Raw genomic sequence first — 22,625 nt, forward strand, 5'->3', positions numbered from 1 at the left:
CCGTATTAAATTTACATTAGAAGCCTATTCGTTTCGCAAAATAGTAGCAGAAACTGAACAAATGAAATAGAATAATCAACTAGGTGTTGGCTGATTTTCTTTTAGAAGTTCTTTTCTAATATATAATAGTTATTATGATCATAATACTTTCAATTTAGCTTATGCATGAATACCAATCTACTTAAGGATATGGCTGTACTTTATAGTAGTATTAGTAATAGCAGCAGTATTGTCACATGTGCAGAGTAAAGTGAATGTCTTTCTTAGATAGTTGGGGAAGTGCAAAGATAAGTACAAAATGAAACTATTATGCATATAGGTAGCTGCAAGTGAGTTCGTTTTAATCCATTCAAATGCTTTAGTTCGTGTAAATTTAGATACAAGACACTGGCCAGGCAGGATTAAAAGAGAGTATATGTTACTAGTTTTCAGGGGCACCCTACCTGTATCCAGGCAGAAGACACTTGTTTAAAATTTTCTTTTACTTAAGTAAATGCTTGATACTTGGTTAGCAGAGACACAAAGGAAACATGGTAGAACCAAATCTGGGATCAGACACCCTTATCATTCACTAAAAGCTGTGAAGGCACAAAATTAAGATACACTAAAAGAAGAATCAACGGACAATGGAAGGCAGAAAGGAGGAACCTAAGAGGTCTAATTCTTCTGATGAGAACCTTAATCTTGATATGTTCATGTGGATTCATTATGATTAGTGGACTTGCCTTTCGGGGTTAATAAAGTACCCTCCATCTATGGAAAAAGTTATGCAAGTTATGTTCACGAAGCAATTAATCTAAAAGTGTTATCAGCATATAAATATTCACTTTCCCCCATCTACAGGTTATTTATGAACATTTAAGGAATACTCTACCCAAAATTATACTTTTTAATATATGTTACTTACCCTACGTAGTTTGTAGTGATGGCTGAGAAAAACTTTTAATGTTATGTTTTCACGCAGAACAGAGTTAACAAAGTTTCTGATATAATAAGTGTCTATAGTGACCAATGCTGGACAACAGCAAACAATATCAAAACTGCTGATGAAAATATCTTAAATTACTTGTGTTACAAAATCCATATGTCAAGTCATCTAGTTGCTCATAACATCCCAATCACATTTATTTTTGCTAAAATATTGTTAAATAAACAACTTCCAGAAAGCACTCTCTGTAATGAAAATGGAATGCAAATGATCATTTAAATTGTAGACCTGCCTCGCATTATGATATTTATATTTATATCCACAAATGGAGGATCTCAAGATTATTTAGTGGCAGTCTGGGAAACTATAAGTGTGAATTGACACTTTACTTATGGAAGCATTTCGGAGATGCACAAGTATGAGGAATATCCCCTTCCTAAAAATATTTTCACGTGCTTTGCTTTAGTGTTTAATCTTTAGTTGTATGCAGAATTTATCTTGAGCCTTGAACTATTGATATCACGTGAAGCACAATGTTAGAAAATAAATAAGCTGTTGCTGGGCTGTACTTAAACAGTGAAGGAGGGGGTGGCAGATCTTCGGTTCAAATGCTCCAACACATTTGATTGTGTTTCATTTAAGTTCATGATGTGGAAGAGTAAAAGACATGTTTCACTTTGATGAGAATTTCAATGTGTACATAACAATAAATGTGATTTTGAATTTAAAAGAGAAGACCCTTAGATCAAGATCTCTTTGACCTTGATGTTATTCCAAAATGTTAATAAAAACTTTTTTTTATAGTTTTAAAAGTGTTGCAAGAAGCTTCTTTTTTTAGATCATAAACTCATACAGAGAAATTAGAATTTGTACTATATATGACCGACATAAAACTAGAAGATGATTTGCATACCTTCCCTTGTTAAGAATCATGTAGAACAACTAATACCATTATAGTAGAATCTAGAAATGCTAGAAAACTATGTAGAAAGGGTGAGAAATAGGTATTGTGTTTGACAAAACACTTTGGTAACAAACTTGTTCATAGCTATGATCAAAGCCAATCACAAAGTGTAATTAAATCAAGTGAAAGTAATTAGCAAAATATTATGGATATAATTTTATTTTATTTAATAATATTAATACTAATACAGGTTGAGTATCCCTAATCTGAGATACCTGTGATCAGAAGTATTTCAAATATTTTAAAATTTTGGAATATTCACATACATATAATGAGATATCTTGGAGAAACTTTTGATGAAGTAGTGAAAACTGGCCTAACCAGTTAAATGATGACTCACATAAATAATAGCTGATGTCACTAAGCCGTTTTTATAATGTGTCTTCATGTGACAAACATATTAAACCTCAAAGTTTTCTAACATTCTCCTCTGCAGATTCTGTCAAGCTCTGTCAGGTTGAATGGAGACTGTTGGTACATAGCTATATCTAAGTCTTTCCAGAGATGTTTGATTGAGTTCCAGTCTGGCCTTTGGGTGGGCCACTCAAGGACATTAGCAAAGTTGTTCGTAAGCCACCTTGTGTGATGTCTTTGGTTTGTGCTTAGAGTCATTATACTGATGGAAGGTCTAGAACACTCTAGAGAAGATTTTCATTAAGGATATCTCTTGGCTCCATTCAGCTTTCCTTCAGCTCTGTCTAGTCTCCCAGGCTCTCCACAGCATGATGCTGCCATCACCATGCTTTGCCGCTGGAATAGTATTTTGCAAGTGCAACATGATAGTAACCTTGGTTTCCTCAGACCAGAGAATTTTGTTTCTTACAGTCTGACCAACCTTTAGGTGCCTTTTTTGCAAACCCCAAGTGGACTTCCATAAGTCTTTCACTGAGGAGAGGCTTCTGCCTGGCCACAGACAGCCCAGATTGGTTGAGTGTTCAGTAATGGTTGTACTTAGGTTTTTACAATCTCCACACAGATGCTCTTCAGTTTAGCCAGAGTAACCATTGGGTTCTTGGTTACCTCTCTTACCATGGTTCTTCTCCTATTATCTTCCTTTTAAGAATTATGAAGCCAACTGTGCTCTTGGAAACTGTCAATGCTGCAGGAATTTTTGTAGCCTTCTCCAGATCTCTGCCTCAACACAATCCTGTCTCTAAGCTCTCCAGGCAATTCTGCTGGCCTATCAGTTTGGTTTTTACTCTGATTTATACTGTCAATTGTGTGACCTTGTATAGACAAAAAAATCATGTCAAGCTTTATAAAGCATTGGTGAGGCCTCATCTGAAGTAATGCGTGTAGTTTTGATCTCCATACTACATAGTAGTGCTGAAAAGAGTGCAGAGAACAGCAACTAGGCTGATTCCAGTGCTACAGGGGATACATTATGACTAAATATTAAAAGAGCTGAGCCTTTTCATCTCAACCAAATTGAGATTAAGAGGAGACATGGTTGAAGTGTTTAAAATTATGAAGGGAACGAGTACAGTGAATCAATGCTGGAAGTTTTTCTTTAAAAAGAGAACCATAGACACATAGTAAAAATTACCAAGTAGTGAAACAGACAGTCGGACTTAAGGGACCTTCAAAACTAGACTTGATGTTATTTTGTAAGAATTAAATGGATAGGACTGGCAAGCTTTGTTGAGCTGAATGGCCTGTTCTTGTCAAAATTGTTTTAATGCTTTAATGTTGTAATGTCCAGTCAACTGAATTGATGTCAGTTGTCCCCAAATAAGGCACAGAAACATCTCAATGATGGTAAACAGAATAAGTATAAGTGTAATAGATGCACTTGAGCCAGGTTTCAAGTGTCATAGCAAACTTTTGGAATAGTTGGGCCAATGTCATATTTCAGTTTTCTGTTTTTAAACAATTTGCAAAAATTCTGAAATCCTGTTTTTGCTTTGTCATTCTGGAGTTTTGATTGCTGATTGATAAGAAAGAAACAAATTTAAATGATTTTAACATAAAGCTGCAACATATCAAAATGTGGAAAAAAAGGGAAGGAGTCTGCATACTTTCTGAATCCACTGTAGGTCTATATACATATACTACTAAAGAAGAACATGAATTTTTGTTAGTAAAGTCTCAAAATGTTTATACTGTATAATGATTACTGGAAGCAACTACCAGTGCGGTCTGTACAACAATATGGGCAGAGCATTTCAGTTCTCTCATAAGAGCATAATGTTTATTTTATTACTAATTAATGCAATACCAATGAACAGACCCTCACAATTTAAAATCATTACTTATTAGCAGCTCTTTGCACAAAATTGTTAAAATGATTTTAATGGTTTTTCTTTTGCATTGTACAGTACATCAAAAATAAGCTTGTTAGGGACAGAAACAGATAAATTAACTTCTCTGAGAAAGACATCATTTGTCCTTTATTATGAAACGGGTTTCTGTGAACTAATCAGTAACATGTATGGAAGGCCACAAGTCTGACACAAAATAATCATGTCAGTAAATTCATCAAAAGAGAAGAAGGGAAAATTGACAGGCAGGAGTAAAAGAAGCTACAGGGTATTCCAACTCAAGGTCTTATTGTTGAGTTTAACCTTTTTATTACCTGCTGTGCTGGATTTCCAAATTAAGTTACATAGTGCAATCATTAAGAATGACTTTGTCATCTGTTCCTACTTTAAATATCATTTTAGAGGTAATTGTACTTCTATGTGTACTACTGAAGAATACAGCCCTGTAGGTGATATTTTAATAGTCATAAAAAGCTTTGCAAATTCATTAAAGTAAAGGTTATTTAAGAAAATATTCTTTTTTCCAGTTTGCTGGAAAATACTAGGTAGAAAATTAAAATGGCTAAATGGTAATTAGAAAGATAAGGGTGTTGTTATCTACCTACTATTCAAAAAAGCTATTAATTGCTAATTGCTTCTTTTTTTTCAATGTAAATATTTGTATGGACTACGTATCAGATACTGACTACTTTTTAACCAAATGGGGTTTAAATTATGAAGCAGACAGTTTGCTGAGAAATTAACAGAATTTCAGGTACTGTATAACAGTTACTTACATCTTGGAATAGTCGGTTTGTTAAATGTGGTTTCTTCAACCATATTTACATTTGTCTTCACCCTTTCAAAGTTTCAGAAAACCAGAGCCAGTTCTGGAAGGGATGCTAGTCATCTGGAGGAAATAACCTCTCACTCGCCTACTCACATCACGCTTATTTGGAAGCATCAATCAACCTATAATCAGTGTGGGAGAAAATCTGAGAAAATTCACAAGGACCTAGCAAGATAATGGAAACTCAGTACAAATAATTAGCTTTAATCCTTTCAACTGACAGATTTCAGGTAACATGCTTTAGGCCTGAAAGACTTGTCAAGCTTTACAGTGTATTCTGAGAAAGCTGAAAGGTCAAGCAGAACCTTAGAATGTTTTGTAAACTCAAGTCAGTTTGCAGCTTTGTGTAGCTGTTGATTCCCTTGGGAACTGACCTTGAGCTTGCATGATAGCCATTTTTCAGTGTTTTGAGAAAATGCCTGCTCTTTTAGCTGAAGAGAGTGATTAGCTTTTATTAGACCTTTTTTCAAAACGATTTCTCTCAGTTTTGTAGGTTAGTTCATTTACCATTTGTTGCAAAAATTGATACTTTCTATCTGTTGCTTATCTGCTGGACACTTGGCAAAGAAGCTGCCTATTGGGCAAGAATTTTTTTTTTCATTTTTTGATTAAGGATATAGCATCTGTAATTAAGGAACTGGATCATCTGGTAACTGCCCACTGGGAATGAATAAAGATTACATTAAACCTCTCAGATTGGATGATTCTTTGTATTGCTTATATTAGCTGCTATTGGTTATTATGCAAATAAATGTAATTTTTAAGTCAAAACTTAAAGTCAGCATCGCTGTCAGATTATTAATTACTAGAATTGCAGATTGCTATGATTGATCTTTCCTTTTCTTGATTAGAGTACACAGAAAATTTTGTAAAGTCCTCTATTGGTGGTAAACTGGGCTGACGTAAAGGAGTGAAAATAAGACAATCCCAGTCATCAAACAGCCTGTCATTAGAAGTCCTAATAGTAAAAACATGGGGTACAGACAAAGAGACAGGTAAGAGGTAACAGGTGACATAACTGGGTTTGACATTTCATTCTGTCCCCCATTAAGAAAAGAGGTTAGTTGGGAACTTTTGTGTTAGGAACATGTCCAAGGTGATCTGATAGCACAATAAAACAGGTGCCATGCCAGGAAACACTGAATGTAACACTGGAACCAATAATTAATTGGATGTCATTCTCCTGCAGAGCACTAATTCAGGCACACACACACACACATATACTTACATTGTGTCAATTTAAAGTTGCTAATTAACTTGCATGTCTTTGACATTTGGAAGGAAGCTTGAAGAAAAAAATTGAAGACTCCAAATAGACAATAGTAGATCCCGGAGCAATAAGGTGACAACAAGTAGAACGCAACAAAAAATTATACCCAGAAGATGAACTTTTCAGAGTGTGATGTTTTACTGTACCTACTTAAATGCAAATTCAAGAAAAAATGGCTTGTGTAAACAAAGAGAGATTTAAACAGAGATATAAATAAAGACATTGTATGTTAAAAACAACTGTTGTCTTCATTTGTAGATGTGCAGTATGTCCTAATGGCATATAATTTTAAATGGTTAGGTGATTGCCTTACAACTCTAGAGGAGTAAGATGAATAGGTCACAGTCTATGTGGAATTTGCAAATCTCTCTATTGTCTTTAACAGCAATGCAATAAAACTAAAGAATTCTTCTCATTGAGATTTCCTTGTAGAGTACTGGAGTAAAGGTTATCTTGACAATCACCTTTCACAGGATTTTTGTTTCTTTATTTTCTTAGTATCCTGTGTGGTCTTGTCTGTTTGAAGGTCATGCTGAAGAAATGAGATGTAGCAACATCTCCACAAATGGGAGTCCTTAAATATACTAAATTGTGTGAAAGTGTACTAAAGTGTACCTATTTTCATAAAATTCAATAGGTTACCAAGTTTATTAACATATTAATCAACAGCCTGATAGGCTAGTCCATATGAAAATGTCCTTTGGTTCTTGAAAAGTCCATCTTTTAACAATTATGTCTTCTGCTGATCCATCTTTACTTTACCAGTACTTTGCCAACAATGAAGATGCTCAAGGTATAGATGGTTTACTTGGTTGTTATCAAGTTCATTAGCATACCCACTTATGATCTCAGTTCACCTTTGAGGCCCTCTGATGCAGCAGGTCACCAGCTGCCTGTATCCCTCAAATAAATACAAGTTTTGAATTATTAAGGAAAATTAATTATTTATTATACAGGGAAACTATATCAGTTGTCTTAAGTAATATTTCCAGGCCTTATTCATTCCTTTATATTAAGAGAAGTTAGAGTCTGTTCTTTGACATTAGGCATTATGTACACAGACATAGACTTGAAATGAAATATGATTTTTTTGCTTAGCCTATCTTAAAATATTTTTTAATGTGTTATTATTAAAGAATATACATGTATACAGGATATATATATTGTGAAGGACAGCCAGGTCCCATGCCCGGCAGGGATGCCCCTGCTGCTTATATTCCGGGGGAGCCACCATGGGCAGTCCAATACCTCCCCCGGGACGCTTGGTGGCAGCCTCCCTGGCCGATAGTGATTCCCCAACCGCCCGCAGGGATCCATGGGAGAAGGAGTCCTCCACAGCTGGGTTGGGGCCCGGGGTGGCCGCTAGGGGGGGGCTGTCTGCTTCCCACAGCCCGGCTGGACGAGTCTTCAGCCCCACCCGGAAGTGCAATTAGGACCAGGTGGTTAATCACCTGGAACACTTCCGGGTGGGCTATAAAAGGTCTCAGCCACCACCACTCGAGTAGCCAGGGTTGGGAGGAGGAGGACTAAGCTTGAGGAGGAGTGGTGGTAGAGAAGGAGGATTATTGGTTGTGTTTATTGTGCTTTGGGACTGTGTTTGGGATGTGTGGCACAGGGAAGACGTGTCCCACAGCTGAAGAAAATAAAAGTCTTTGTACTTTTTATACGTGCCTCTGTGTCTTTCTAAGTCGGGTCAGGCATCTATAAAGCGCCTTTGTTACAATATATATATATAAAATATATATGTGTAAGAATATACATATATATATCTATACTAATAAAAGGCAAAGTCCTCACTCACTCACTCATCACTAATTCTCCAACTTCCCGTGTAGGTAGAAGGCTGAAATTTGGCAGGCTCATTCCTTACAGCTTACTTACAAAAGTTGGGAAGGTTTCATTTCGAAATTCTAAACATAATGGTCATAACGTATTTTCGTCCCTTCACTGTACTGTAATAGACTGCAGCTCGATAGCCATGGGAGGCGGAGTTTTGTATTAAAGCATTTAACCAATCACATTTCAGCCATCATTTGTTGCCAGGCAGAGAGAATAGACTGCAGCTCGATGGCCGTGGGAGGCGGAGTTTTGTATTAAAGCATTTAACCAATCACATTTCAGCCATCATTTGTTGCCAGGCAGAGAGGCTTTCACAATGCGTTGTGTAGGCACTCTAACACAGAATAAATGTCGATTAACCTGTTGCTTCAACAAATCAGATTTTGAGTTGGTGTCAGTAGGGCCTACTAGCAGGCGTGTGGCAACGTCACCGTATTCAGACTCATTGATTGGATAGAAGCCGATATGAGGAACTCCACGAGGCCACTGAACGCACCGCAAACGCTCCGAGCGAAAGATCGTCGCGCTCACAACGGCTAACTTCATAGCAGGATTTTGTACAATATTATTTGCCAAACACAGACCAGATTTCAAGACCACGAAAACGTGATGTTTTTCACTCTCCTCGAGCCCCAGAATTTTCGGGAATAAAAGAAAAATTTCACACATGTAGCCTTCTCCAGTTTAACACAAGAGCCACAGAGTGCTTTTTAATCTGTCTCGGCTAAAAATAGAACTGACTGTAATGTATGCCATGAATGATTTTTTAGGAAAATCTCCCACTGATCTCCTTGACTTCCTTCATCAGAAAATCTGAATGAGAGCATGGGGCAGCTGTTCACATTGGTATATTTGGTGGTGAGCATTCCCATGTACACTGCTTCTGTCGAGCGGACATTTTCAACCCTAAAGCGAATTCAAACTTATGCCAGAAATACCATAGGGCGGGTTCGCCTTTCAGCATTAGCTTCGAATGCGATAGATTTGATGGAACTTAAGCTCACGGATAATCCGTACAACAGAGTTATTGAACTGTTTTTGAGGAAAGAGAAGAGGATGGATTTTGTTTACAAATAATCTGAATTTTTGGTGAGTAAAATGTTGCGATTTTCCTAAATAATATTGCAAGTTTATGAGTTATTATTGATGTTTTTTATGTGATGTCGCGGCTGTGGCTGCAGTACAGTATAAAGGAACTTGTTCAACCCCGGTTTGTCTATTCAATAAAGACATTTATTGTGGCTACAGGAGTTATCTTATATATATATATATATATATATATATATATATATATATATATATATATATACAGTATATATATATATATCCCGATCTACATACTGTCAAATAAACGAGCCACACACCGTGGAGCAACAGGAGAGGCATTGCCTCTAGCGCTAACGTCTGAGGTTCGATTCCTGACAGGGGGAGCAGTGAGTGTGTACGCCTGATGAGCCCACAATCAGGGCGAAACACGTGCCGCGTATTGTTTGCATTATTTGACAGTAAAACTATTTCAATATATTCAATATACAGTGGAACCTCGAGATACGAACAGCTCTATAAACAAGAAATTCAAGATACAAGGAAAGTATGAGCGAAACATTCGGATCTAAATACCGGTTGTATTGGGGGCCAGGCGGCGCCCCAGTGCCTGAAGAAACCTGGAGCAAGAAGACAGGGGACACCCGGAGGGCTTCCGGGTGCGCAACCGGCACTTCCGCCACACTGGGGCATGTCTGCGGAGGAATGCCGGGAAGCAGCTGGAGCCCATCCGGGTTCCTATATAAGGGGCTGCCTCCCTTCATTCAGAAGCAGAAGTCGGGTGGAAGAAGGACGGAGCTGGAGAGAGGACTGGAGGCTGACAGGAAGGCATTTGAACTGTGAGGCCTGGACTTTGGGGGATCGGTGCTGGAGGCACTGAGACGTGCACTAAACTTGCTTGTACATATAGTGTAAATAAACGTGTGTTGGGTGCAACAAACGATGTCTATCTGTCTGTGTCTGGGCCAGGTTCCACAATATGTACATATATATAAATGTGTGTATATATATGTGTGTATATATATATATGTATACACACACATACATATAAACACACAGCAACACTCATAACAGTGACAAAACAATTACATTGACAGTCATGTTACGTTATTTTCAAAATGTTTTCTTTTCTTTTTTATTACTGCTTTAACACACTACTTCTCCGCTGCGAAGCGCGGGTATTTTGCTACTGTATATATTTATATATCTAAAATTCTTTTCGCGTTTGAAACGGAAATTATGTATGACCACGCAAAACAGAAATTATGTATGACCACAGAACATATTATAATACAGGAGCTAATCACGCCATTTTTATATCGTCTTTATGAATTGTTATTATTTGTGTGAGAGTTACTTTACTGATATTGAAAAGAAGTAAACACAAACACGCCGATCTATCCCATAGAAGGGCGCCCCACGTCACCCTCCTCTCTGGACTCCAGCGCTGAGCCATTCGCCACCAGGCGTGTTCTGACAGAGAAGTTTTATTTATTCGTCCATGTGACTATTGTGGAAACTGTCACAGTATAACTTTTTTTTAATTGGCAGTACTTGATAGTAGAAGAGATAAGGAAAACAGCTTTGCGTCTTTCTACTTTTTAACTACGCCGAGCTGTAAACAATTTGAAGACGACACTGCCTTCAGTGGCGAGGGGTCATCAGAACAAAGTGGATGCTCAGAGGCGCAGAATGTCGGGCTGCTCTGCCGGGTCGAGAGCTTCGCTGTTTCGGGCGCCGTCCTCTCTTCTCGCACTGTTTATGACACTTCGAGTGCCCCATCGGCTCCTGGGAGAGTGGAAATCATTGCGAATTGAGTGTGATCGGCACCATCGAAGCAAAACTCTCTTTGTAAATTGCACTTCACGACTGCTTACTGTCCCTTAAGGTGAGTTCAGGTCACTAAAACCCCACAACATTCAAGGTTGCTTTTGTGATGAAGTCTTTTAAGAAGATGGAGGGTTTACATCAAAGAAGATGTACCGACCTGGTTTTGGACTTGGGAATTGTTTGGACCTTCTGCTCGTTAAGCACGGAAGGGCAGTGTCCACATTTATCAGAATAATTTTTCTCTTAAATCACAGGCACGTAGTGCAAGGTTTTCAGGCAGAAATTTGCAGGATCGCATAGAAAATGTAATTTCTATACCACATCGGTCATGTAGCGCCTTTCACAAGAGATCTGCTACCAAGAGATGATCCAAATACATTTAAGCTGCTGTTAGTGCTACTTACCTGTTGTGTTATAACGCCTTTAAAATCTACTTTACCCAAAAGCACTCCAGTACTGCTCAATGTATCTTTACTTCTTACATGTTAATGTTTTACTTTTTAATAATTTATATACCACATTTTATTTTTTTCCCTTGCACTCAGTGAGTGAAGCCACTGGGTAATCAGCTAGTATATATATATATATATATATATATATAAAATAGGCTCCCCCTGCTGTCTTTGCTCGGCAACCCCCAGGTTTGGTTAACTGGATATACAATCTAAAAAGATTGTTTTTTTCATTTCATTCATTTTATATTTCTTAATATTTGCCAGTAATAAAGCTGTAGTGAATGAGTTATGTCCTTTAAGCCAGCTGCTGCTAGTACCGTGCTGCGTGGTCTGCATGTCGCGCTACGCGTCGATCACTTAAAAGCCTGTACAGCAGCTGTCCTTTTATCTCACTTCCTTGTCTCGCAGGACGTTAAAGTGTCTCTGAGAAATTGTTTGTAAGTAGGGCCTGACATGCAAGTAGTCTCGTGGGACTTCAAACTCTATCTATTTATCTATATATATATATATATATATATATATATATATATATATATATATATATATATATATATATATATATATATATACAAAATACCAGCTTCACAGCGGAGAAGTAGTATGCAAAAGAAAAGGAAAAATTTTAAAAGTAACGTAATATCCCTGACCATCTTATCATTGTTGTCAAATGTTGTAAAGATAACAGGTTTCATTTATCGAAGTGTTCACTACCCAAATCGGTACTCGTGAATCTAAGATGTTTAGCAGGCATTCCCGGTATTAAGTTGTGGATTTGCCAGCGAATATTTAGCGGCAGCGTGTGTATGAACAAAATTTAAACTTAAGCTTTACACCTTGCTTTCCTATTTATATGTCCTCAAAGGCTTGTTCAGCTTCAGAGGGTTGTTCCTCTCTTACTGCATCAATAAACAGCTCGTCTTCCTCTTTATCTGAGACATCACACACTGCATCTCGTGAATATCGTATTCGTCTTAGGCATTACAAACGCCAGCGGCAGCGTGTCTATGAACTTAATTTAAAGTTAAGCTTTACACCTTGCTTTCCTATTCGTTTGCATAAGCACAGTCCTTCACCAGCAATTTTAACTCCATTACAAAGTGATCAAAAGTCTCATTTATACCCTGCATCTTCTCATTAAACTTGTATCTCGCGAATATCGCTTTCGTCGTAGGCATGACGAACGCCAGCGGCAGTGTGTCTATGAACTTAATTTAAACTTAAGCTTTGCACTGTGCTTTACTATTGATATGTCCTCAAAGGCTTATTCAGCTTCAGAGGGTTGTTCCTCTCTTACTGCATCAATAAACAGCTCGTCTTCCTCTTTATCTGAGACATCACACACTGCATGCACGCACGGGTTTACCTTTCCCAGTCCTGCAAACTTTAGCGAATTGGTTCAATTTACCACATTTTTTACACTGTCTTCCTTTAGCTGGACATTAACATTTTCCACCGTGTGCTTTGTTTCTGCAATAGGTGAACTTATGAATATGCTTGTATGAGTCACTCGCTTCATATTCTATTGCTGCCATCTCAATTGTGTAATGTGTTTTTTGTTCAGCGCTCTTTAGAGCTCTTGCTTGTTCTCTGCGTACTGCGCTCACTGTCAGTTCACGTGAGCCGCTTGGAGTACATGCATCGAAGGTTCTCATCTGTGCTTGTGCTATCTCGTGCGACCTTGCGATGTCCACGGCTTTATTTAATGTAAGCTAAGACCCGGCACTTAAAAGTTTCTCTCGCACTTTTGCTGAGTTTGTGCCAAACACTAGTCTATCCCTGACCATCTCATCTTCGTTTGCATAAGCACAGTCCTTCACCTGCGAATATTTAGCGGCAGCGTGTCTATTTGATTGGTGCTGACGGACGGCCTTATATGGGCAGGCACTCAATTACGTAGGAGGCCTGATGATGCGGGACACAACTCCGCCTCACACAGCGACCGTGCTGCAGGCTATGGCCGTATATATGTACGTAAGTAGGTTCCAGTTATGACCGTTACGCGTAGAATTTCGAAATGAAACCTGCTGAACTTTTGTAAGCAAGCTGTATGGAATGAGCCTGCCAAATTTCAGCCTTCTACCTACACGGGAAGTTGGAGAATTAGTGATGAGTCAGTGAGTCAGTGAGTCAGTCAGTCCAGTCAGTGAAGGGCCTTGCCTTTTATTAGTATACTAGCAAAATACCCGCGCTTCGCAGCGAAGAAGTAGTGTGTTAAAGAAGTAAAGAAAAAGAAACATTTTAAAAATAACGTAACATGATTGTCAGAGTAATTGTTTTGTGTATTTGGCGGCAGCGTCACAAAGTTGTTTTAGTCTACCTGCATCAGAAAATGTACCACAACGTCTGACACGCCTCCTTTTTAGTGTTTTCTCACAGCTTGGATTGCTGCTGTCATAATCAGTTTGAGTCTACATATACATATATATATATATATATATATATATATATATATAAACATACATATATACATATATATACACATACATATCTTCATATATATACATATCTATATACAGTACATATCTACACATACACATATAAATATATATATACACATATATACATACCTATCTACATTATATATACACACACATACATACACACACACAAATTATATATATATGTGTGTGTGTGTGTATGTATGTATGTGTGTGTGTACAGTATATAATATAGATAGGGGTGTGTGTGTGTGTGTATGTATGTATATATATATATATACACACATACACACAGGTATATAAATGTGTATATATATGTATGTGTCTATATGTGTGTGTATAGCTTTGGTCACTGAGTGCAAGGGAAAAAAAATAAAATGTAGTCTATAAGTTATTAAACAGTAAAACATTAACATTTTAAGAAGTAAAGATACATTGAGCACCACTGGAGTGGTTTCGGGTAAGCTACATTTTAAAGCCGGTATAACATAAGAGGTAAGTAGTACCAACAGCAGCTAAAATGTATATGGATCATCTCTTGGTAGTAGATCCCTTTTGAAAGGTGCTACACGACGGCTGTGGTATAGAAATTACATTTTCTTTGTGAACGTCCAAATTTCTGCCTCTGGTAATGTGCCTTACCGGCATTACCAGCAATTAAAGAAAATTAGTTTTGTTACCTCTGCAGTGTTAAGAGAGAAAGGCTTGGGTTTGGGATAAAAGGAAAAAAGGTGTAAAGAAAGGAAACTTGCCTTTTTCTTTTATATAGTGTAGAGAGAGGTCTTCGCTGATGATATGAGCGTTGCGGTGGGTCTCGTGTAGACTGGAGAGACAGCCCTGCCATTAACTGGCCAGGATGGCATTGTTGGTCCTCCACTCCTGTGCGTGTCTTCATAATCTGACCTGACGACCTCATAATCATATACGTGTAAAAGAAAGTGCGAAGCGCCTTAATATTAGTTTGCCGCGGTCTAGAAATGGAATCCCGTGTTTACAGTTATCTGGGCTATAGCTCATGGGAAGAAGGAAAAAAATGAAAAGTGTTTACTTTTATTTAAGGCAGAAGCGCAGTCAGCGTCTCAAAGGCCGGCACAGCTACGCACGCCGGCTGCCCGACTTTTGTAGTATTTTTGAAGTGCAGGATTCACGTGATGTCACATGCAGCTCCGCCCCCCACGGCCGGCAAGCTAACGTCTATTACAGTATATTGAGAAAAATAGGTTCCAGTTATGACCATTACGCGTAGAATTTCGAAATGACTTTTGTAAGTAAGCTGTAAGGAATGAGCCTGCCAAATTTCAGCCTTCTACCTACACAGGAAGTTGGAGAATTAGTGATGAGTGAGTCAGTGAGTGAGGGCTTTGCCTTTTATTAGTATATATATACAGGTACTCGTCGACATACGACCTATGCAAGTTACGACTGATCGACTTTACGACGTGTTCGACAGTTTCCCCCTCCAGCTGTTGGCAGCACCTGTTTCCCGCAGTCCCAAGTCTCGCTACGTAGCAGTGTTGCCCCATGTGTGTTTGTGTCTTGTTGTTTTGGCAGTTTTTCGATAATAATATACCCCTAACATGTCTACCAAGAGGAAATTGTATCTGTCCACTCCTCAGTCTGCCAAAAAGGAAAGAAAGGCCATTGATCTAGACACCAAAATGAAGACAGTAAAACAGTATGAAGGAGGAAAGAAAGTGAATGCAATCGCATGCGATATGAAGTTATCGCACTCTACTGTGTCGACTATTTTAAATAAAAAATAGAATTCGTGAAGCTGTGAAAGGTTCTGCACCTTTGCGATCAACAGTGATTATGAAGCAACGTACCGGGCCCATCCATGAAATGGAGAAATTGTTAAACGTTTGGATTGAAGATCAGATTCAAAAGCGGACGCCGTTAAGCCTCTTTACAATATAGTCGAAGGCTAGAAGTCTGTTTGAGACTTTAAAGCAGCGCTTCCCGATTCATTTTACCCTTGCACCCCCTGTGATGGACAAGGCCGATTTCGCACCCACTTGGTTTGAGAAGTATGAAAAAATATGAGTTCATATGATAGTTCATAATACCCACGCAGCACTAAATGCGCGTAAGAGCGGAAGTCATCTGTTTTAACAAGCAGCATATTGCACTGATACGAAATAGCCTGCCCATTTAATTATTTAGGAATGGTTAGATAAATTAAGATTTTGTATAAATTATGTTTTTCATTTTTCTTCCTTGATGGATTCTGGCACCCCCAGCAACAGTTGCTCGCACCCCTTTGCGAGCACCCCCAATCGAGAAGCGCTGCTTTAAAGGAACGCGAAGGAGAAGACACATTTCGCTCTTGTTGCGAAATTTATGAAGAGAAAAAAAAAACCAAACAATTCAGACGAAGCTCACTATGTTTATGAAAAGAGCAACTCCTCCCATCACCCTGTCCGCAGCTTCGCCCGATGAAGGCGATATCGACAACCCGCAGCCAAGCACCAGTGGTGCCAGGAATTAAATGTACAGTATTTCTTATTTTTGTATGTTTTTCACATATTAAGCCAATTGTACTATAGTATGCTGTGTTTGACTTAGAAAGTAAGAAAATGTTAATAAAATATTACTTTAAGATGATTATCAATATCATTACCCAGTCTAATATTCTTACCTTTATTTAACATAGGCCAACTTACGTCCAGATCAACTTACAAAGTCGGAACCAATCGCGGTTGTAAGTCGACGAGTACCTGTATATATACTAGCCATGTGCGGCCAACTATGTTGGGCATGTTAAAGTTGTCTGTGAAGGGCTCCCTGTTTAAACGTGGCTGTCAGTCGTGAACTGGTCCCTTCGTCGCACAGCATTATGATTTTTTTATAAAGGAAACAAAATTACAAAAGAAAACCCTTGGATATTGATTCGATAGGAACGGCCTACTAGGAATCACTGTCCGAATCGTAATTATGTGGTGGTGTAGGAGCATTTCTGCTTCTGTCCGTTCACAGTCCGTCTCGTTTTCACAACGCTGTTGTTTCCTCTCATGATCTCTTCTCAACCTTTCTCCAATCTCGCAGGTTGCTTTGTGGCAATCCAAAGAGTAAGGCAATATACACGGAGCAATGGTTATAAAAGGGGGACACATAGGTATCCAGGCTCTTTAAAGCATAAATAGGGATCACTTCACTGACATGTGAGCAAGCCATGGTATAACTGTGAGACGCGCAGCACTCGCTGGCTGTTACAACATAACAATAATAATTTCCGGAACGTGCTGTTACGTTGTCATTCATTTTACCCACTGTCTTTCTTCATTCATATGTTACGTAGGCATGTACCTTTTATCTTTGGAAATCTCATTCTCTAACCAGGCCTCAGGAGCTAACCAGCGTAACACTGTCCACCACCCCTTTCGTTATTTCGGCACATTGTTGACAATCGTGAGAAACAACAACATACTAAACTGGAAGGTGGTCTACGCATGAGTGGAATTCACGGACAAACAAAGATCAAGATCTAAATGAAGATCTCTTTAGTTACAATTTAAAGCACAACAATTTGTTTAGTTTGAATGTCTGTGTTTTGAGGTGTGACTGGAGTACTACAGTCTTCAGTAGTATAAGCCTGGAGGAGATTCTTAATGCAATGCCTTTGTTTTAGCTGTCTCTCTACTGCCATCTAGAGCTTCTTCTTTTAATTCATTCACGGACAAACAAAGATCAAGATCCAAATGAAGATTATATATATATAATTTTATCTACAGTACCTTTCACTGTTTGACCAGACAGCAGATTTGAAACCCCCAAGGTGTACTTCTGTCAAAAAGAACATCTTTACCACAAATTCTAATTAGCATTTTTCCTCTCTGCCAAAATCAGAAGCCAAAATGCTTGTGAGCTGTCATAGTCCCCCAAGAGTTCAGAAACTGAACATTATCCATTTATTTTTGTTTTTCTCTCTGCTTCTAAAGGTAATGTTAATAAGCTTCATTAGATTACCTAATTATTTTCACTTGTGTCTTCTACATGTTTTTGAAATTTCTAGAATTTTGGAGCTATTATCTTTTTACTTGAATATTTGCAGTATTACACACATATATTTCAAGAACTTGTCCAGAAAAAAAAATAAACTAGTAGTGCTGAACCACATAAATTTACCAGATTAGGTGTTTGGGTGTAAGTATGAATATAAAAATTGATTGTAAGAGCCAATCTTAGAAAGCTAGTGCTTTATGTAAACTCATATTAGTGTTTGCTTAATTTGAATAGAATATCATTTTCTTTCATAGCTATAGATTATTGTATAGCCTTCATCCCCTATAGTTAATGTGAAATAGAACCTTCTTAGCCTTATCTGTAATACAGTGCATTAATTAAGTCAGTCTTTGGGAATTGGACTCATTGCTAGCATGGACTGATAGACCCATTTGCCGTTTGTAAATGGGATAGGCATACAGTTCTCTGACCATATAGAAATGGTTCAACTAAAGCTTTTAAAAACAATGATTTTTTTTCTATGGAATCATTTCAACATGTCACACAATTGCCAGAATCCCTTGAAACAAACAAAAGGGTAAATGGGTAAATTGATTGATTTTAATTTTACAAGGATAGTCTACACTGTTAAAAGCATAATAGTCACTACATTCAGTTCATTAAGCAAGCATGGAGAGCTCAATGTTCTAAAAGGGATGGCTGCATGGAGTACTCAGTGTTCAGGTCTGGTTAGATTTTAGGGGCCATACAAAGCAGATGGTGATACTGTACTCCTGTCCTAAGTTATTGTTTGTATTTGTTTTGAAAGATTTATAACATTAGTGAGGCAAGACCATGATAAGATCTGGCCGTAAAAAAGAACAGCAACTGTGAAGAATATCATCCGTACTTTGTTTTAAACATTTTGGAACAATGGCACAGAGACAAAACAAGTTGTTTAACAGGGATTTACACCCCTCATTAAGACATTCACATTCTAACTTTCTACATTTTATTCTTGCTTTATCTAGCCTGCAAATCTAATAGTCACAAAGCTCTCCGGTTGTAGTAAGTATCAGAACAAGACTTTCTAAAATCTGCATAATGAAATTCATGCTTGCTAAGGTTGTAAATGTGTTCAATAAAATAAAGCATGCAAAGAAATATATCTAGCATTTGCCATAAGCACCTTCCCCAATTAATATCATCATAACCACATATAACCTTATCATACCATTTAATATTGCTAGTATCTCTAAATCACAATATTGTGATATCCACCTACATAAATGGCTACCACTATGAAGGATTCACATTCTATCTTTGGCCTAAGAGTACTGGTGTGTCCAACGGGGTAAATAAGTGGAGAAAAGCAGTTCAGTAAACAAAATTTACTTTAAGAAGCACACTTCACTGGAACAATTACTGTCTCTATACCCTTCATTTGTTTCATTCCATCTCCAGCATTCAATCCAGCCTTGCACCTAACACAAATAAGGCCACATTGGATTAAGAAATTTCCCCATTAACCTGTCATGCATATTAAATGACCAGAATATCCTCAGAAGTAAGTGTTTTCTTTGTCCTTTTCTGTGCAGCAGGTTTATGTAGTTTTATTACTCAAAACCAACCATCTTGGAATCACTTCCCTCATGATTCTTGAGTCATGTGCTTGACACCTGACATCAACACTATCAGGTTATCCTCATTTTTAGGTTTATTTAGGAATTTATTTCTACCTTTTTATCTCTTTAACATAATAGTAAATTTTTATTGTTATATGCTTTATTTTTCAATTGTGTCACAAGACTAATGTCATACCGTTCCAGGTTTTGTTGGCTATTGGTTACTAAGGACAGCTGCTGTTGCCTAGATTCTCTGGTAAAGATGATTATGAAAACATGTCAGATATGGGGTAGGAAACTGTCATAAAAAACCTAGACACAAAACAAAATGTTTAATTAATTAATGTCCTATATTGATAAAGGAACCCAAGAGTTTAGGGTAAACCTATTCTGCTTTATTTTCTTTACTGCATATTCCTGACCAAAATGCCCCAAATTCATTATTCTTGTCACACTGTCAGGATTCAGTGCTATTGTAGCTCAATACTTTGCCCTTTCTTTTACATATGTAATCCAGTTAGATAGAGTGCCATTGCAGGTAGGAAAGGAATAAACACATGTATTAAGCATTATTCAAATACACAGTGGTTATAACAAAAATGTGAGAACACCGTGCAGCCTGGAACAGCAAGATGTTTAGTCTTTCCTGGCAGCCCATTTCTTGCGTGCTTAATGTTTCAGCAGTTGTCTGAGTATTCTTGACTTGACTTTCCTCCTTCTCTTTTCTTCTCTTTGATTTGCTCTTTTACTGATGTTATAAAGCTAATCTCAATGTAATGTGGTCATCCTGTCGCCAAGACAAATTTTTCATTTTTTAAATTACAGTTCTGAGTTTATATGCTTCTGCTATTAGAATCAGAAGACTATTCTGAGTCATGCTTGTGTAACTTAGAAACAGGGGGCCAACATCCAAAGATCATAAAACTAAAATTGTGTTTTTCCAAAATCAGCTGCTTTAGCTCACGCTTCTAAAATCATAAATAGGAGCCAAAAGCACAGAATTTTTTGAATAACATAAAAACAGCTTTTGGAACCATGAATGAATTATGGTAACAGTTCTTCTGCATTATACATCTAATTCAAACAGGTTCTTATATCCTATCAACAATAAATGAATAGCTGAGCAATTCCTTAAACTTATTGTTTAGAGAAGCTTATTACGCCATCTACTTTAACTAATTACCAAAACATTGAAGTAATTCGTAAGCAAACACCAAAGCATTAGCAGAAAAGGAAGATTTTGCAGCTGCAAAGTAACATAACAAGCTGTTTTAACATAACAGGCTCTTTCAGCATTACAAGAAAACTCCTTATAGAAAGCTGTTTCTTTCTTTTGAATATCTTAAATGACATTATAATTTACTATTATCATAATGCTAGATGTTACAAATACACAACAGAATGGAATAACAGCAAAAGAATAATAACAAAACAATGTTTGAGAAAACAAACACAATTTTATGCAGTCATTTAGGTCACTTCTTTTGTCCTTTGCATATTTTCATTTCTGATCTTATTTCAATCCCCAATACAATGCAAACAGGAATTTATAAAAAAAGTCAAAAAAAATAAACAAATCAGAAAAAATAAAAAAATTTACAAATGCTGGACCCAGAAATTAAAAGAACTGAAAGAAAGCAAAAATCGACAGAATAATAATTACCAAACAAAAGGTTAACAATTCAAAGTATAAAACAGAAAAATGCTAAGCAAAAATTATGAAAGCAAAGCATTTACACTTAAAGGTCAAAGACCAAAGTGTGGGAATGTGGAGACCAAACTATACACTGGCAGTCATTGATCAGCAGGAGAGGTTTAAGACAGAGCTACAGATGAAAATATTGGGTTTCAACACAAAGGTGCAGTTTATTTACAGGTGTAGGGACAAAACAGTGTCATATGGGCTTTGTAACACAGCCCATAGGCAATGACACACAAAAATCAATAAATAATAAATATTATTATTTACAATAATTACAGTGAAATCCAATGTCCCCAAAGCAAAAGAAAAAATGTATGTACTTTACAATTCAATTGATATACTATTTAAGAAGGTTTCGCTTAAAGCACAAAAACAATTCACAGTCCCAAAAAACATGCCACAAAAATATTTACAAAAAGAAAAATTAAGTAAATATGAAAAAATCCAATCAATATAAATACTTCCTCAGTGACTAGGAGGTAATATATCTATAATAAACAAAAAAACAAAAATAAATACAAAAATAGGCACAAACCATTAGCAACTATTTCACTCTGAAATGCTCTGCAGTGTTATTACCTTGCTCTCTCTTTTCGGTTAAAAGACAAAACACAAAAGACGACTCCTGCAGGCAGGAAGTGCCATTTATACTGGGTAGTGTTACTTTCATCCAATCAGCCTTCACGCCGTTCACTTTCTACAGTCGCTGCTGACACTGCTGAAACTAAACTATTCTCATAAGCACATGCGAGCACTTCAGATGTCTAGTAAAGTAAGTGCTTAGTGCTTTACTAAGTTTAAGTCATTTTACACTAGTCTAAAATCTACTTTCTTTAAAATTGTAATGCCTAGCTAGCTGACTAAGTGATGACTAAGAAGTCCTGTGATCAACCAGAATGGACAGTTGTTACATGCACAAAAATGTCAAGGGTGGTAGCTCAACCTAAAGGGTATAAGAAGAATAAGAATATACAGTGGTACCTTGGTATACGTCTGCTTTGGAATAAGTCCAACTTGGTATACATCCTGTTTGGACAAGAAAAATTTTACTTGGTATATGACCTTTGTTTGGAATACGACTCGCGTGCTAACCTTGTTTACCTCTCTTGAGACAAAGCCACGACTGCCCACGAGCGTTAGTGCGCCAGTTTCTAGCATTCAGTGAACAACCCGCGCTATAACTCTCTTTGAACTTTCGCATGTGTGATATAGCGGGTCCACAGCTCCTGTAAAAGTCCAGCTTTAAAATAAATAATCACCGTGCTCGCAGCTTGGTGAGGGGCGTGGTGGTTATGTGGCTGAAGGTTGTCTGGGCGATTTGCAATGTGTGCGTTTCTTACCAAAGTGCACTTGTGAGGGACTGTCCGCATTCATGATTGTTCCTGGGGCTGCTTATCTTGATAAACAGAAGCGCGAGTCAGCTAGAAGGGCAGTAAAAAGAAAGAACGGACGAGAGGGTGAGTGAGTGAGAGAGAGAGGGCTGCTTATCTTGATAAAC

This window comes from Polypterus senegalus, chromosome 9 (assembly GCF_016835505.1).
Source record: "Polypterus senegalus isolate Bchr_013 chromosome 9, ASM1683550v1, whole genome shotgun sequence".
NCBI lineage: Eukaryota > Metazoa > Chordata > Cladistia > Polypteriformes > Polypteridae > Polypterus > Polypterus senegalus.